We start from the raw sequence: 19,579 nt of genomic DNA on the forward strand, positions 1-19,579 counted from the left end.
ATAGTAGCTGGATGGCTGGTGGTATTGATGAGGGGATCAGAGTAAACTAAAAGGAATAGGGAAAGAGTAGGATAAGGGAGGAGGACGTGCGCGTCCTCACTTATGTAGTTCTTATGTTTCCATAAATTGTCAGGGACAGAAGGACAAGTGGAGGGGGGGAGGGCTGGCTTTTCTGAAACATGTGTATGAGAAGGACATATTGGTAAATTAGGCAATCAAGAATACTACTACAATACAGAGGGGAGAAGAGGGTGTTACAGATTGATGCAAAAAGGGGTTGAAACACTAGACACCTACCTCAAGTTATTATTACAGGTCCTTGAACTGAGATATATAGCTTCCCTCCTTTTTGCAATCAGACACAGCTGTGGTTTTCGCATCAGATGTATTTATATCCAAGAGCAGCAAAGAAAACCTTTATTTGCCCTGTCAAAATAGATGTCAGTGCCAAAGAGCTTAACCAAGATGAGCCCTTTTGTAAATCCATACATCCAAAGAGAAAGGTTCGAAGGCCTTTTTGTGAGTGTTTTTTTTTCTTCTTCTCCTTTTTCTGTACTGATGAGGAAAAAAAGTAAAAAGACCGTAAGAAGGAATCCAGTCAAGCTCCCAAAGCAGCGGTGCTCCCTTGCTTGCTTCTTGCTGTCGGCTCCTCTTCTCTCGCTTGTCCTTGGAATCCGACAGTTGATTCCCCTGCTGTACACCTTACCCAAGTCTCCATTGTACAGGCAGCCACTGGAACACACGTGTAATCTTTTTCTGCCTCAGGCAAAAAAAAAAAAGAAAAAAAAAGAGAGAAGCAGTGAATGGAGATGGGTTGAAGAATTCCCCAGTCCTGTACAGTGTTCTTTTTGCCTTTTGTTTGGCAATTTAAAAGGAAGCTATAGAGTAAAAATAAAAGCAGACATTCTGCCCTCGGTGTATTCCTTTTTTTTTTTTTTTTTCTTTTTCACTTTTTAGGAGTCAATCAGTTGGTCGATTAGTCAGTCCTCATAGCCCTTCTTCCTTTCTTTCACTCCTGTTTCTTTAAAATTGTCGCGTCGTGTCCACTTGATTTTCAATTTTGCTTTCCTCAGAACGCTTGGCACAGGTTGAAAAAGCTAGGCGACGCGCACTGCCTTCATTAGCTTCTTAGTCCTCTTAACTAGCCACACGCTCCAGCCTCGACAGCCGCGGATGCGACAGCAGCAGTTGCAAACGAACACACACCATCCCTGCGAACCACACAGCAGCGGTAGCGAGCACACACAGCAGCAGCTGCCGCCTGCCTCCTGTGTACTTCCCAATAATCCGTCAATTTCTTCAGAAGGAGAATGGGGGTGGGGGATGGAAGGGGGTGCCCAGAGAAGTGGGGGTATCGAAGCGCAGTTGATGGAGGTGGGTTAGAGGGAGAATGGATGGTGCAGTTTTTTTCACCCCCCACCCCCTCCTCTCTCCGCTTTGTTTCTTCTTGTTTCCAGTTGTCTTTAATTCCCCACTCCTCCTTTTCGGGTGGTTTTCAGCATCCCCTTGTCAATGCAGCATCTAACTGGGGAAAGGAGCAAGGCAGAGGAGGCAAGCGCCGGGCAAGCGCGGCTTACAGGCGTGACGTTAACAGCAGCGTCGTTGTGGAAAGGATCCGTTGTAGCAGCAAAAGAGAGAGTGTGCCGTCTCTCTTGCTCACTTGCTCTCTCCCTCTCTCTCTCCCTCCTGCTCTCTGCAGTGTCCTGAGGTAGTTGGGTGAGCTCAAAGCACTCAGACCTTTTTAGAAATACACTTCTTCAAGAACCAGTTTGCTTCTCCTGTCCTCTCCCTTTTTTTTTAATTCCAAGTCTCTTATTCTGTGTGTTTTCTGGGGCTTTTTGGGCTCAAAGGGATTGACAGGTTGTCCAAGCAAAAGGCAGAGATGGACGGTGGTATTCCCACAGCAACCAGCTTTTAACCCTCTCACTTCCATCAAGAGTCCTACTTTTTCAATTGGCAAAGCTTTCCAGCATTGCTGTGCTGGCATATCAGGTGGATGAAGACTCTCCTACTCTTACTCTCTGGCTTTCTCTCTTTAAATTTGTCCTTTTTTGTTCACCTTATTTTTTTTATTTATTTATTTATTTTTTTGCTCTCTTTCTTGAATTGATTTTTATTTTACTTTATCTATTTTGCATTCTTCTTTGGTGGAAAATAGTGCAACATGAATGGACTCCTGGCGCATTCTGCTTGGAGCAGTGCTTTGGTTTGATGCAGTGTGTTATGTGCTTTAACTTCCCCCACTCACTCCACCCCCTTTTCACTCTTTCCTCCCCTGCTCACTCTTTGTCCGTCACTGTGTCACCCTGTTCACCCGACTTCTTTTGATTGCTTTCTGTATCCATACAGCAAGGTTAATATGCATGTATGTAAGCTGTGATTTGCACTAATTTTCTTTTAATTCTTGGGAATACTTTAAGGTTTTTTTTTCCTCCTTCTTCTTTAGAACGGCAAATGGAAAGTTTGGGGTTTTTTGTTGACGAGGTACCTACACAGTCTGGAAATCTTTACTTTTTTTTTTTTTTTGGTGTTCTCCAAGATTGAAAAAGTACGGAAAAGCATTTGTATCCCCTGCCATTTCTAACCATCCTTTTAATGACATCATTTCTTTCACCTGTCTGCCATGCATACTTCCTGTCTTCTTTTAAACTTTTCTTCCTTCCTAAAGATCTGTGTGGGTTCCATATTTAAGACCTGACCACTGTCAGGTTGGTTATTTACCATAAAACTTTGTTTCTTATAAGTAAGAAACTCCAAGTTGTGGACACAAAGATTGGGTGTTTTAGGAGTTCTCTGTCCATTTCTTGAAGCAAAACTTTCAATAAATTCTATGCATACAATGTAAAGTGTGCTGTGCTACATAGTGCCATCCTCTTTCAATTATGAATGTCTTCAAACATTGTTAGAGCCCTCTAACCAGGCAGGCCACAACCCTTGATTTGAACACAAACTGTCGCTCCAGGAAGCACATACCCATAAAGGTCACGTTAAAGAAGGGGAAACGGGGGAAAAAGACATGTTTTACCTCCTTACGGAAGAAGAGGCGAAACAAGAGCACCCTATTGTCCCATCATCCCTCAGTCTCAGATGATTTGTACAAGCCTCGTTTCCATTAAACTAGGTAGCAGTGTTGGTAATTGATGGCTGGTCAAGCTACCTTTGACGACGCTTGCAGTTGTGTGTGTTTGTGTCTGAGCCATAAACTGAGAGAGAGAGAGAGAGAGAGAGAAATACACATTGAAGGAGGAGAGAAAGCACGCCAGCTAGTAAAGGTCACACTGCCTGTAGTGCAGTACGTTATTCCCACTGGCACAGGAGTATAAAGCCAACTCCTATATTATACACAGACACACATATATGCGTATACGCGCGCACACGCACACACACGCATACACACACTTTCTCCTTGAGTTAACAGCTGTTGAATACGAAAAGGCTTCAATGAAGCACATGTAACAGTGAGGTGGCAGCCACAGAAGTATGAGAGTTTTTCCTGTTATGAAAGAAATGTTTTTTTCCTCCTTGCCTTTCCACATGGATCCAGCAGCCATAAGGAGGGCATATCGATTTAGCACTGGGTGGGCAATTCATTTTTACCCTTTGGACAAATTTGGCTCTGTTATCATTTAACATGATGATCTAGATGTGGCTATGTAGATGTGTTCTGTTCTGCTTTTCTCTAGTGTTGTCTTAACTCTAGATGCTTACAGTTGAGTTCTACTGGAGTTATGAAAAGGTTTTCTGTCGCTCTTCAAGTGGATTATCTTCAGACTCTACCTTTCCAGAAACATTCTTTCTAATTATCTCAGTAGAGACTATCTGATGTTGATTTCTTCCCCTTTTACAGCTGTTTTATGAACATTTGGATTAATCTTAGTAAATTTGAATAAATTACATAATTAGGAAATTAAAGGTTAGTATTTATTCATTTCACTTTTGTCATCCAGTTTGTCCTGTTATTCAGAAATTCAGGGATGAATTTCCAGTTCACACACTGCTGAGACACTTCCCCTCTTGAAGAAAAGTATCCCCATTGCATGATGCCTTCACCGCCATATCTCAGAGACGTAGTTAATGTTATTTTGTGTTGATTTATCAAATATTAAAGATTATTGATCATTATGATTACCTCATAAAATTGACATGGTTGCATCACAAGTGATTAATGAAGCATTAAAGATGCAAGATTATTATTATTTTTTTCTTCCTTCCATTCACCTCTTGATTTTTGTATGCACTGTTAATCTTAACTACATTTAGATTTTGCCACTCTGAACTCTTCCAAATTGAATAATATTGTGCCCAAACCTAATCTAAATCTGATCCTTAACAATTAATATAAATATGAACTACTATGGGTGCACTGATAAATTGGCCCTGACTTCCTTAATTCTGTGTGACTTGCGATCAATCAATACTTGCATGTGAAACGTATCTATTGAGCAGTCTTATCTACCCTGTGCTGTCCCCATTTTCTCTGCCGTGATGTCTATATGTACAAAGTTAACAATAGTCACCCCACTGTTGCCAGCTTAGCTTGTAGCTGCATTTATTTTTTTCAGACAAAAATATCAGAATCTGCAAAAATGAAGGAAATTCATTAAAGTACAAAAAAGTCGTAAACCGTTTTCTTTTAAAAATGCCTTCTTGAAGTTCAAATTATGCTGTTATATCTGTGGTCATTAAAATGCAAGTCAAAAAGTGTGTCCATATGTTCAATGTAAGATGCATTTGAAAAAAATTATCCGGACCCATTTTCTGATTTCATGTCGGATCAGTGAAATCCTTGCGCTGTCATGCCAGCTCAGTCCGCCCGCTGTTCGAGGCATACCCTCTGTTTATCACCTGAGGCTCAACAGAGCTAACCCTTGTACCAGTCAGACTGCATGGTACTAAGTGTTCTTAGGGGTTCTAAACGACCTACTTTGGTGTGGCCTGTCCACCAGCTATGCAAGGAGTATATGCAGTCAGTACTGAACCCATCCCCTAGGGTGAGTGCTAGTAAATCTGGGCTGCAGCCAATCACATGTAGGTCAACAGCCTGTGTCTGTTAGCATGCACTTGCATGTTTGTATCGGTAGTTCCCTTTGGATGAATGGTCTGCAGTGTGGCATGCAGAAATAACAGCCGGATTAAAAGCGATGTCTAGTGATAGAACTAATGATATACAGTCAACAGGATTAAGGATTAGCAGTACAGGCATAATGATGATGTGGTTATTTGTATGGATATGCAGGAAAGATCCATTTTAGCGAAGTAAAGGAAGCGCAGAACGAGATGGACTTGTAGTTGGTGTGAAACAAATTTCAACAGGTCACCAAGCATGTCCTTCAATGATTCATAAATGATTTTGGGACGAGACGTTAAGTGTTGCAAAGATTCAAGTCAAAGTTCCCAACAACCCAAAATCAGTTTTGTAAAGAATATATATATATTTTTAATTTCAATTGGACACCTAAAACTTTCATGTTAAAAATAAAAAGCAAACAAAAATAAGTCAACTATCAATTATTTTGATTTCTCAGAATTAACTTGAGATTACATTCAGCACTCTGACCCAGACACACCATCACCTACACGGGGAAGGTCTAAACAGCTTGGTTGGGGATTTTCTTACTTCTCCCCCTCATTTTTATTACTCTTCCTCCCCCCCCCTTTAAAACACACGCATATATAAATCTAATGCAGCAAATCAAAGGATTATAATAGGGTGTATTAGTGGCTTCCATCTGGCAAAATTGGATGAGTTTGCATTTCCTCCTGATACTTTTACTGGATTTGACCTTGTCTGGTCTCCACTCCACACATACTTACACTGATAACTATCCGCAGCACTGCACACAGAACACAGAATTATCTTTTTAGATAATGCAGTTAGGAAGCAGATTTCCTTGGACTATGGGGGTTAAGCGGGTTAGGCTTTGCTTTTCATCTTTTCATTTGGTTTTTAATCTACTAACAAAATTATGAGTGACCGTTCCTTTACATTTTATCACCCTGAACGTGCTGTGACCTCTAAAGAATGCAAAAAATGCGATATGATCTGCACAGATCTGGCGCCACTCCAGTATAGAAATAACCCAGATTATTGTTTAATCCCTTGAAGTTCTCTCAAGCCCTCTGGGGGTCTTTCAAGTTTTTTCGTAGCAGTATTTGTTGTTCTTTTCATGTACAGAAAGAAACTAGTTTTTAAAATGCATCTATTTCCAAATTCATTTGTGAAAAGCTTCTTGAATGGCGCCTGCTAAGATTTTTATTCTATGTACTTGCCGAATAAAATACCTGTCTCAATGTTGACTATTTTTCTTTAGCCTTTTTCTTCTTTCCCCTCATCTTGCTTTCTTTTCTCAGCTTCTGCTTTAATTCTTTTTTCCCCCCACATCGTTAACTCCCTCATCCTGCATAAATACATACACATGTGACCTGAGTAGCTACTCTCAAACGAGCGAAATGTCAGATCATGACAACAAAAGGCACACAAAAGATGAACACTTTTGCTCCTTTTCCACCCTTTACCCTGCTTTATTCAACCTTTGAGCTAAGCTAGCAGCCATTGTCTTGAGACTAATGGGCTTCATTATGATGAGCTCTGTTCGTAGTGGCTGCCAGAATGGGGGGATTAGCCCTAGTGCTGTTAGTGGAAAGCAGAGGACAGATATAATAAGGTTAGCACTGTTGACCCAGTCAGCACATTCGGTGTAAACCAAATCAGTTCAATTCAGTTTGTTTTTATTTATTTATTTATTTATTTTAAATAGAATCAGCTCACAGCAGATACCATCTCAAGGCACTTTGCAAGACTGGTTCAATTGAGATCTACAAATATCAAATTAAATCAAATCAAATACAATTCAGTCAGATGGATCCAGTTGCATCCATTTCATTATATTGGTCATAACATGATAAACTAACATTTAGTTTATATTGCATTTGGGAGGGAAAAAAATCCATCTGCACAAGCCCAGCCACACACTGGGCTAGTAACTGCAGTAATCCATCTTTCCAAGTAATTACATGGTGACGGTATAAAGGAGCAACTCTCTTTTTAACAAAGTTTTTACTAGCGTTGCACTGAGAAGTAGCTTGTATATTGAGTGCAGCAGATGCACTGTTCCACCAGTTGTTTGCTAAATGCTTCTGGCTAGTCTGAAGGAGCTGAATGGGGAAGACGTGGGCGAATGGTGCTTTGTAATGCAGAAGTTCAGAAGCTGGGAAACAGCAACTCCGAATAAGAGCTTCGTCTCAAAGGCCGCGCTCAGTCCCACCATGTGTTTTTGCAAAACACGTCCCACCACATGGGACCTGTTGCCACGGGAGATTAAAGGATTTCTCACTCATCATCATGTTATGATGTGGGAATAACATAATATCCCTTCAAAGTTGATTACCCATTTGATCATAAGAGGAAGCTTCTGTTGCACCCAAGGATAACTTAAAGACCTCGAAAGTCATTCCTTTGGCATCAAGTTTTAAATTGTTTCACATGCAGCAAGATCAGAGCGGTAGTTTTTATTTTATTTTATTTATTTATTTTTATTCTGTCTGCTGTTTGAACTTCCTCAATTTTTCTTTGTAATAACCACAATTTCTGGAGCTCTTTTTCTTTTCTTTTTTTTTTTTCTTGACACTTGGGATTTAGGAAACCTAACTCAGTGTGTCAGCCAGCACAGCATCAAATGTTCGGAGCTGCTGTACCTGCAGTCTCCAACAATACTTTGACCAGCTGTTCACCCAAGCAGGTAGCACACAAGGCAGGAAGGGGGGGAGGTGAAAAATGTGAGGAGGGGGCGGTGGGGGAACCTGAGTGGACATTGACGTTTTTGCTAAACGACCATGAAAAATCTAGAGGGCCGAGTTAATGTGAGAAAGAGCTAAGAGGAATGGAAATGGATCAAAGGGGAAAAAAGGGTACACCCCCCACTGCGTCGCTACACTACATGCGCACAAACTGCGCCATCTGAATTCTGGCCCCTTCGACCTTGCTTATGTGTTTTCTGTAGAAATGCAATCAGGGATTTCCCCCGGAGGTAGACTGTGGCCGGGGACCAGCAGAGTCCCCGCTATGAAAGGAGGGGTCAAAACAGCAGCAGGCAGCACTTTCTAAATTGAAGTCAATAACACAACAGGCCATTCTATCAGAGCCGGTCCTCCCACACAGCCTGCTTACAGTCGCTGAGGACAGAAGTGTAGAATGTTGATTGAGTTCTCCAAAGCAACCCTACGCGTGGCAACATGTGTTTGTGTAGGTGAACCCATGAGGAAAAAGGCGTCGGTGATGAAAGGTGTGGGTAGAAACTTTCTTATACCCTTTTTTCTTTTTTTAATGACTTAAAGAAATAAAAATAATTGCTTCCTCTGCAAGAACAATCCAGTGCTAAGGAATTGATCTGATATGAATTACTCTCAATTAGAAAATCTGCGGAGATTGTGATTACAATCCTGACCAAACGCTGAGCCTACACATAAAAGTGATTATTTTCCCACATCTTGCTGTTGTATGAAATCTTGCTAATGCAGGCATATTTGAGACACATGCACACGCAGCCTTATTTTGCTGTTAATCCCTTTCCGCATGTTAGCACTTCTACATAGCTTGGGGGGATTAAAAAGGGGTATGGTTGGCCTTCTCTGAGCATGTCTAAAAAAAAGAAAAAAAAGGAGGAAAATTAGTGACTGGCAGGCAGACATCCGGCTGACACACCAGGCCCTGTGTGTCGATGCACGTGCGGTAAGCTGACATACTTTTGCATCTAATGATAACTACGTAATGATTGCTGGGACATCTGCACGGCATCAAAGAGGCACGGCTTGTTTGAGAGCTTGCACTTTTTGCTTGCATTTGCTGAGCTGAACGTTTAAAAAGTTGATCGACTGCAGTTTTAATACCCCGGTTTCCCAGCAGTGTGCTGATCTGCTTAGATTTGTTGTTTGTGTTTTTTTTTTTTTTTTTCTTTTTATCGACTATTTTATGATCAAACCCTAGATTTCATTTTCTAGGATGGAAAACTTTTAATGGCTTGTGGTATAAAAGCAACTTTTTTGTGTTTTTCAAAGAAAATAATCATCCGTGAGGAATTTATAGGGGAAGGATGTTTATACCCACTTGTCGAGCTTTTAGGATGTTTATGTGCATCTTTGATAAGTCATTGCAAGATGAATAGATCCATGTAGCTCACAGGCCACTGCCTCCTACCCGTCATACTACTGCTCTTTCCCTGTATCCTGTCAATTCCCTCACTGATGGCATCAGTCTAGGTCACTTGCACCCTAGTTGTGTTTATTGGTGTGTGGCCCAGTTATTTTTTTCAATAAGCCCCCATCCCCCCCTTCTCGCCCCGCACGCACACGGCACACAGAGGACTGGCTTGACACATGGATGAACAGTGGTAATTTCCCTAGGCAGACATTGATTTCACTTTCATTAAACTGCCTTGCTTGACATCCTGATGAAAATCATAATTTTGACTCGAAACCTATCCCTTTATTTCTCTGACTTATTCACCTTATTTTTTATCTAACGTGACTGCACAATAACGGCTTATGGGCCAACCAAATTTCAGAAAGCTGTGGGAGAATTGATTTTGACAACAAACGGCATTGATTAAAGTTGATGCTGTCACACTCGCAGCACTGCAGCAAGTTTTCACTGTTTTAACTTTATTTAATGAGTGGAAGTGTCTATGAGCCTTTCGCTCCATCTTTGTTGTTCATTATCTTCTGTCATTCGTCTTATCCGTTAAAACAGAACTTTCGAACCATAACATGAACTGACGTTTTAAATTAAGTTACACTATTTTGACACCAGAATCTAATGAATGACTCATTACCAGATCTCTGCAGGACTTGGTGACACACTGAGGAGGTAATTCAGCCCGTTGGAGCAGGAATACATTCAAAAGTTGCAAGACAGTCAATTTTGAGAACTCTGTGGAGGCTTTGTATTGAGCACTCAATTTGTACATGGATGTCAGAAATTCCTTCAAATAATCAAATCAAATTCACGATAAAGTTAGAAAGACAGAGGATCTAAACCCACCTCGAGGTTAATATCCAATAAGGTTGCCATAAATAAAAGATGGCAAAGTAGAATCAAATTTTTACACTTCTGTAGGTTTCTGTTGCATTAAATCAGAGCCACAAAGTTATCACAAATGTGCAATTAATAGTTCAGAAATGATGTTGGAGAAAAATCTTACTGCCTTTTACAGCCGTGGTGCAGCAGTGTTGGTCTTATTTATTTTTCAGACTTTTGGTTGGGTATTGCTCAGTGGTACGGTGTAAAGAATAGCCCTAAAAACTAACAAAGCCCCTGATAAACACTGCTTTGAGTTTTCTTTTTTAGAAAATTGAGATCTGCGCTTCTCTGCCGCCTACAGGTTATGGTTACCTCTGAAAGAACAGGCACACAATGACTGAGTGGAAGTGGCGTGAAGAAGTAATAAGTGGCTGTGATTCTATTGTGAAACGAATGTAGTCCATATAGTGTTGTGGAAAAAAATGCCTTTTTCAAGGAAATGTTTTCAAGTTATTTGCAAAAATGGTTGTTTTGTATGCATTTGTTTGGTTTAACTGTGAAACATTGTCAAGAGCTGTATTGTTTGGGTGAATTTGTTGAAATGTGCTAAAAACGTACCAAACAGACATCAACCAAGTTTGACTTGGTTTAAGGAATTATATTTGCATAACTCTGAACAACACAACTTTGCTTCTGTTTATAATTGCATTGAAATACGTCGTGGTCTTCATATGGCCTTTCTGTTGTTCAGCAGTAAAAATGTACAATATTGCTTAGTCTAAGCAATGCAGGGAGCTAGAGGGGGAAAAATAAACTGCAACATGGACTTTGACTGATTCACTACCTTGACTCATCACTCTCTATTAAACTAAATCAATCTAGATGTTGGAGATGGCAAACAAGTCGGCTTCTGGGAAAATGGTGTTACTGTCAATTTAAAAGACTTTGATACAGATGACCACTTTAGTCCTGCAGTGCCTTAACCCAAAAGCATAAATGAAATGTAACTTTAATATTTCTGCTGGTTCTCTTCTCTACTTCTGTGCTCAGACTCTGGCCACAACCTGTCCCCTTCAGCTCTGTCATGTTCCTGCACTCTTAGGAGGCAGGAAATGGAACTGCGTGAACTGTCATTTATGACAAGTTTTGGCCTTTGTACTAGCAGCTCACTGTTGCAATATTAATCCTGATATCTTAGTCTTGTTTTCCACCATTCTTCTGGTGTAGATGGCCCAATTGTTTGTTCCCCGAATTTTCACATACATACATACATTCTTTAGATAAAACTTTTACTTGTTACTTGACTGTCTTTTAATGGCTCTATTCTTGGCCTGGTCTTATTTGTGCTTTATATTAATAGATATCTGCACAAATGCTGATGTCCTAATTTATGCAGGTGGCAGTGATTTCTTGTCTAAGACGCATCTCTGACTACTGTATCTGCTCTGAATCAAGGTCGTTAATGATGTTTGTGAACAATTTCATTCTCAGAATATTAAACAGCTCAGACGGTATTTAACTGTTGAATGGTAAGATTAAATGTTTTTTATACCTTGTCATTCAGAAATCAACTTAAGTTTGACACCTGCTTTAAGAGTCATGATAATCTACAATGCAAATGTTAATATCTGAAGGAACATCAAGTGTTTTTTTTTTTGTTTTTTTTATTAAATTAAGTTGCCCCATAAGCTAGCCTGGTACTACAGAATGACACATGCTTGTTTGATAAATCTGACTCTTAAACATCTTAACATGTTCTAATCGAGCTTCCCATTTCGACAGAGCTCCCTCTCATTAAAGTGTGCACATAAAGGTCGTCTTTTTTGACCACGAGCAGGTGCAAGAGTGGCCGTATTCTCATTTATTTGGCACACATTGCTCCTCTTAATCTCTGTGAAAGTCTGTGGTCAACTGTGTCAGAATTAAATTTGCCCCGTGAATGATCATTTCTAGTCCAGCAGTGGAGTAACTGCATAGCTCCTAAGTTGCAATGATTTGATCTAATCAGTTCCCCCATCGTATCTTTCTCGCACACAATCACATGAAACCCACTGCAGATCCCATCTCATTTGTTGATCATCGCTGGCCATTTAAATGTGATTGCGTGCGAGCCAAGGTTGAATTAGATTGCCAAAAGTGAAGCATGACAATACAGCGATTTGTCTCGAGAGGGTTTTACCCTGCTTGTCGCTAAATAGGGTCAAAGCATTTTCTATTATATAATCTCTCGCTACCTGTTGGCAAGAGGCATTATTACTGGCTCGATGTCTTCCCTAAGCGCCCACACAGGTGTCTTAAACAGAATGTTTCACCCAAACTGAGCCTATTGTTTTATGTTATCCCTTTAGAAAATAAATGTAGAACAAGAATAAAAGAAGTAAGATTGATCCTTCTGTCAAACTCTTGGCAGCCGCCTGCCTATTATGACGAGGCTTTTCCTGTACTTTATAGCGGCTCTGAGTAGCTCTTCAGTAGCTCTAATCCACCACTTGCTCTCAAACTCCAACCTCTACCTAAAAAACTCTCCAACCAGCCTTGCAGCTGTGCATGGCATCTCGTTTTGACAGGCACCCAGAAATTGACAAAAAGCCATGTTGAAAAATGCATCTGTCTCTTCTTTTCCTCTCCTTTTCTCTCGTTCTCGCTCTTTGTCAGCACAGCTAGGGTCTGGGAGGACAGAAATGGTTTTTTGAGTGACGCAAGCTGGCAGAGCCATTTGGCGTGTCAACTAGTGAAAGCGTCGAGAGAAGGAGGTGGAGACAAATGATGATTGTCCTATGCCCTCACTCGCATTTCCTCGCCATCTCTTCTCCCGGCGGTCATAGAGCTCTGGTAATGTCGCCAAAATCCAAGAGGGTGTAAATTTTTTTTTTTTTTTTTTTTTCAGTGCTGTGCAAGATATTTACTGCTTAAATCCAATTCCCTCCCAATTAATGTATTAAAAATCATCTCTAAGATCAAACATTTTCCTTAAGACATTACTTGTAAATTAAGTTTCTAAGTTGGAATTGAAGTAGGAATAGTCGCTAGTCGTATTCGAATCTTTGTCTGGCTGTTGCCTTGTTATCTAAAAATGTTCCTCTCTACTACAGCGGTGCTGTTAGTTTAGTAGCACAACCCTGGTCATTTATTAGCATATGCAGTGGTGTGTCGTCTAAAAATTTGCTGTTGAATATTTGCAGAAAAATACCCATAGATATGTCATAACATTTCACAAGAATTTGAATTTATAAATCTGGAACAAGTACTCTCAGGAAATGTCATTTAGTGAAATTTGTGTTTGAGAACTTTTAAAATAAAGGTTTGCACAGTATTTTTCAGTTTAGCAGGGAATAAAAAAAAAAGCACACGCAGATATTTTCTTTTACACTTTTTTTTTTTTGTTTTTTTTTTTTTTACAAATATTGAAGTGATTGGCTTTCAGGACAAATTACTATTCTATTCAAATTCCCCAAAGTCCTCTGCCGCCCACACACGAGTTAGCTCAAAATCCAACAGCATAACAAATTGTTTCCTACATTGCTGAAAAACCATGTACTGACCTGAATTTAACCGTTTTCATGTGAATTTGAATTTTAAACCATTAAACTTCAAGACAGGTCTATATTAGTTCATTTTATCTGTTAGCCTTGACAAGGGCTAATTGCATAAACTATTTAGGATTGTTTAACTGTGATCTGACACTGCCAACATTCAACAAAACCTTCAATAAAATTGGTGCAGTTTAGCTTTGGCTTGGAAATCAGGTATGTCAGCTGGTCTGGCTTGGCTCTGCTGATCTGTGGATGAAGCTTAAGTTTAATACTGTAAGCAAATGACAATTAGGCTACTGTTACATGGTACTGTTCAACACTTTGGCTACCTCTTACCACTTGAACATAAGGTTTCTAATTGCTTGTGGTTGCACCAAAACATGCCTAGCTTGTTGGTGTAATAAGATGGTCACTTATCAAAAATAAGTCTCATGTACTACTACGATTTTAGTCTTTAGACTCATTATCATTTTTGATGCCTAAAATTTAGCTGAATGTTCTAAACTGCACAAGATTTTCACAAACATCTAATAAAGGAAGTGTTATACTTATTTAAAAATGGAAAAAGCTTTCTGTAGTTACTAGTTATTTATACATTCATTTCTAACAAACAGATTTCCCTACCGCTGTGTACTCCCCTTTGTATTCCGCTGCCCATTTAAAATATGGCACCATTTAAACTGCGATCTCCTAATTTCAGGGAATGGATGATCTCCCATTTTATTAGCTCTCAAAATTAGTTGTAAAAACATGCCACTGTCATTTCCACTTCCCTCGTGTCTTTCGTTGCTGCGCTGCACATTGATTGCAAGATAATGACCAAACTCCATTGGCTCTGCACTTGGACGTGTAAATGGATTTGTTGGAAAGCAGTGCTATCATTTTGCAAGGCAATGTAGCTTAATGCCCTCTCCAATAATTTTGACCTCTCCTTTATGTGCTCAATGTGGCTTGACTTTTCCCACAGAGTTTTACTGCTTTAGGCAGCAATTTTGAAGATCTGGACTTTTGCCTCTCCTCATGGGTTTACAACACCCTGGGGGCTTCTGAATATCTTTCCTCCAGAATACGATTTACCCCTTGGGAACCAAGTCCAAAATACCTAAAAATTAAATGACATTGCATCTACTACTGTTTTCAACTTTTTTTTTTTCTTTTACATCTATTTCAAGTCTCACATTGCTGTGACAACAACTCGATAAGCACAGTTCTGTTTGTGCTTTACAGCCTGTGCCACCATCCAGTTAAGAAGGAATTATATGATATTAGTAATAATACAAATGTAGCTCAATATTCATCGATCGGCATGCCATGTCATCCCTCTCTTAAAATGAGATGGATTGTAGTTATTGCTGTTATTGATTTTAATAACCAGGATGTTGCAGCCTTTCTCGCACTCCGCTGTGTTGAAATCTGAGTTTTTCTGCCATCTGGATAACAAATAATCTATAAACCAATTTAACTACATGTTTAGCATGATCAGGTTTGCTGACTTGAGCATTTTGCTAATCTTGGCGAAAAGAAATATTTCAAAGTAACTTGTTAAAAAGCTATTTCAATACTTGTGCATGTAAAAAACTGTCTGTGATCTATTGGTGGAATTCTTAATGGATTTTGTAATGATGTAGCCTCCAGATCTGAACAGTGCACAAAAGAAAATACGGAACAAAGTTTCCTAGTAAATTCATAGTATTATTTGTATCCATGCTAAAAAAAAATTGACATAAAACGTACTGACAGCTGGAAATTTAAATGTGGCGTAGGAGAAATTTAGCCGTGAAAAAATAGTGTAGGAACCCACGCATGGGAGACAAGAGGATGAGAATCATCCAGGTAATTCACTCAAGTAGGAGGCAGCGAGGGCCATTGTGTTGGTTTAAGGATCAACCAACCTGACAACGCTATTGATTCATTACAAAGGCCAGATAGAGACCGACAAACCGATGTGGAATCTTGTCGGTCATCATTACATTGCAAGAGGTCTCGTATTTCTCGGTGTCACTGACCTTTTCGCTGTGTTGGGGCTTACCAAAGACTACAGCGACGTAGCAGCTGCAGTCTCAGTAACAGATGTACTGTAAAAAAAAATTATAATAATAATAATTCTACAAGCTCATGGCATTGGATTATCTTCTTTATTAAAGTCCATAACTCTCAACAACTTTGTACAAGTAAAAGAATGCAGTCATTTCTTTGTTCTTAGATTTAATGCCACCAGCAAAGACACACATTTCTTTTGACAATAGGCCACTTAAAATGCCTGGTGCAGTCAGCTTAATCCCTCCAGCAGAACAACATTTCATAATTTATTGCTTTACTTTGGTGGCCAACTGTGAGTCATTTGGAGGGCAACACACAAGAGTTAGGCCCGCTTGAGCCAAAAAGATGCTCATGGCCTTAAACTGGGCTTTTATTTTTGAAGTTCGGATATGAATGAAAATGGCAGTTGGTCTTTAAGTCCGACCAAAATAGAAATCTGAAACTGAACCAGCTGAGGTAATAAATTTGTTTTTTTTGTTTTTCTTTCAGTAATTAAATGGTTGGCAGTGTGACCATGCTGAACTATCACCGGAGAGACACTTATTCGAAGGATTTATGAAGTGCCTTAAAGACCACTACTGCAAAAAAAGTGCTGCTTGCATTTTTATCTCCACTTTTGTCTGCCAGGCTACTCAAATACTTATGTCAAACTTGGAATAGCTATCACTTAAAAGGTCTCACAAGTCGGAAAGAATCGAGCGACAACATGTAATTTAATCAAATTGTTTTCCGCCCACCAAGTACTCTCTATGTCCACAAACCGTCGGTACAAAACCTGGGTATACTCATCTGCTTAGTCAAAATAATGATGCGGGGCAAACATCAATTATCTATTGATGAAAGCAAATCTCATTAATGGTCATCAGGCAGGTTTAATGGTGGGAATCATGCTTGCTTTCCTAACCATTAAGGGCCTTTGCCATTTGAGAAGAGGGTTGACTTTCCATTTCCCGTTCCCTAACAGACAGCAGCCTGCTACTGACAGTGATGCATGAGACCTCCTGAGTCACATTGATCACTCTTGGAGAGACGTGCACACACCTGTTCCTGTCCAACGTGGACGTTTGTGCATCAATGTCAGGCCTGCTATATTTTGTTTGTACATACTTGGGGGGCGGGGAGAAGAGCAAAGTCTGTACAAACAATTTCCTTGTTCATCCTCAACTTGATGCTTAACTGGTTTCATTATCAAATAGACAAGTGAAAGTAAAATAGTGACATTGACCTGAGGTTACTAATAGTTTGCCATAATAGCTGTGAGAACTTCCCCCCAACCCGGATTTTACTACTGATGTTATTATAAAATGTGGATATGATTATCTTTAATCGTGACTCAGCCACCAAATTGTTATGTCAGCTAGATTGAAACCCATTTCAAATGTCAGTTGGGGTGTATGATACTGCTGTTCAGACTACAGTTAAAGCCAGTCTGTACTTTTCAACACATTCCAAGTAAAAATAAATATATTTTCTAAGCATAATAATGAATTCAAATTCTAGTGAAAGAGGGTAATTACGTAACACCGATGTCTGATATGAGCAAATATAAAAGAATACAATGGTTAATTTTTTGCCACAGAGATAAATTTCCATTTTGAAATTATCGCTGCAGTTAAAAAGGTCAGCAGTTTGCCACCTGGTTCAGTTTTACTCTGACTGCTGCTGCACTTTCTATCTTTCCATGTGAAGATATTTTTTTTAATTACAGGCTCCATTAACACCCTATTTACATCCCTGCCTGATCTGTGCCATTAAGAAATCAATAGGGGTTTAATTCATTAATTTATTTTCCTCTTTCCCTGTTTGTCTGGCTCTCCTTTTTTTATTTTAAGGTGATCTATATTTATAGATTACTTCTGGAACCAACTGGCCTTTTCCCCTCCTCACTGTTCGATCACAGTAACATACCAACACATTTAGCACGTTTCATATAAATGGGTGGCTGGCACATGGCATTGTGTTGCTTCAGAAATGCCTAGTCCTGAAAAACATTTATAAATGCTATGAAATCATACATGTGTGTGCATACAATCATTTCCAATGTATTACATGTCACTGTGTCCCATTAACGGCCCATTATGAACCTTTAGTAATGACCGTGAGTGCTGGTAATTGACTGTTGAGGGATTTCTTGAAGGTCACCATTTGCTGTTTGGGGCTCCCCCCTCCCCCCAATCAAATGGTGTTAAGCAACACTTTGAATAAAGCACAAGTCATCCAGCAACGTTTCCCCTGATTTCTGCTTAGCATCCAGTAACAGTTCTACTGTGTCACATAGTCTAATGCATATTGCATTACTAATCTCAAACTTCCACTTACAGAAGCACATTTCAGAGTTGGTTTGTAGCGTTCCTTATACGAAGCTGTCAGCAACTCCTTCACACTGTTTTCATCACCGTGTAGTAATGGGCTAATAAGTTGCTTTCTGCTCAGATGTTGCTCTTGATCATTTGAGTCGGTGTGCAATTTTTCTTTGCGTAATTATCACCAATTTAAAAAAAATGAAATTACTGAATAGTATTGGCTTTGATCATCATTGACAAATCAGAACTTTAATTGGCTTGAGATTTAATTGGTTTCTTATTCTGCTGAATGAGCAAACCACTCGCAGCAGGCGGTGTTTATTCAAGTACTTTTATTTTCTTACATTTGTTTTTTTTTAAGGGTCACAATGGATATAAGGAGGAAGTAAAATAGTAAAAAAATAAAATAAAATCATCTGTGCGGTTATTGTTTCTAGGAGTTGCAGTATCAAATTTACTACTCAGAAATTGATGTTTTATGTTTTAAGCGCTGGCAACTAGAGTTGAGAGTGCCAGCAAGGTGGGGGAAAACGGTAGCAACAAAAGGAGCTGCCGCCTTGTTACTTAATGAGAATGAATGAAGACATTCCCAAACATCTGTCTGCCAGTTTGTTCTCCTTGTGTTCTCTGCACATTACAGTCAACAAGGTTGGCATAGACTCCCTCACATTCCTGCTGTCCATCACACACACACACACACACAGACATATTGTGTGTGTGTGTGTGATGGACACACACACACACACACACACGCACACACACGCACACACACACACACACACACACACACACGAATCAACACAGGCTGGCTGTCCAACAAATGGATGCTGAATTTGCCTCCATCCACACTGTAGCCTTTAAAATGTTTACGATCCAAGCTAGTAATGCGACACGTGCAAAGTTAAATCTCTGTGATCTCATTGAAACATGCACTAAATTTTATGTGAATTATGGCAGAGCCATTTCCAGAAATGATTGAAAGCTTTAACTGACCAATTAATCTCCAGCTTTGCTTGTAATTTGTATAGACCGTTCTTTCCTTTCCTGATCAGAGAATGCGTACAAACACAAGCTACGCCTGGTGCACGTCCTGCCACGTTGGACTCCTAAATGGCTTTGTACCATGATTGGGACCACAGTGATCTCCATCAAGCCTACATGCTTTTTTTTTTTTTTTTAATTATATACATATATTTTGGATGTGATCAAGAGAATTCTTATTAGTTGCCAATGTTTTAGTGAGTAGTAGATAATGGCTACATCAAATTACTTTCTGCTGTGTAAGCATTGGCAATTTTCCCCTAAAATAAAATGAGTCTTGTTACTTTTCAATTAGGAGTTGAATCTGAAGAATGAACTTCACATTTCCATTGAGATAAGAACTACACTTAGAAAGATAATATTATTTTTTACATAATAAAAGCATACCTAATGATAATTATCCTCACTATTATCATAAAAAGCCTCACTATTAATTTATCAGAAGTTTTATTGACAAGACTTGAAGCTAACTAAAAGTTGCCACGTTTCTTTTTTTTTTTTTCGTCTCATACAGTTTTCTTTAAACGTAGCTGACTGTTGGATCTCTTGATTTGCCAACAGCTTCTTGGCCGACTTGGTTTCCATTAGGATGCGCGTTTTCTTTTCTGGATTTCAACACAATATTAAAAATATCCAAGCAAAATTCA

The 19,579-nt window shown here is 39.4% G+C and overlaps 1 protein-coding gene across 1 annotated transcript in view; it reads left to right on the plus strand.

Moving 5' to 3' along the window:
• snd1 (staphylococcal nuclease and tudor domain containing 1) overlaps positions 1 to 19,579 on the plus strand; it is a 167,479-nt gene that overhangs the window by 82,374 nt on the left and 65,526 nt on the right. The gene's annotated exons all lie outside the window — the stretch shown is intronic.

Source organism: Poecilia mexicana, unplaced genomic scaffold, assembly GCF_051168715.1.
Source record: "Poecilia mexicana isolate PSO_F unplaced genomic scaffold, ASM5116871v1 scaffold_23, whole genome shotgun sequence".
NCBI lineage: Eukaryota > Metazoa > Chordata > Actinopteri > Cyprinodontiformes > Poeciliidae > Poecilia > Poecilia mexicana.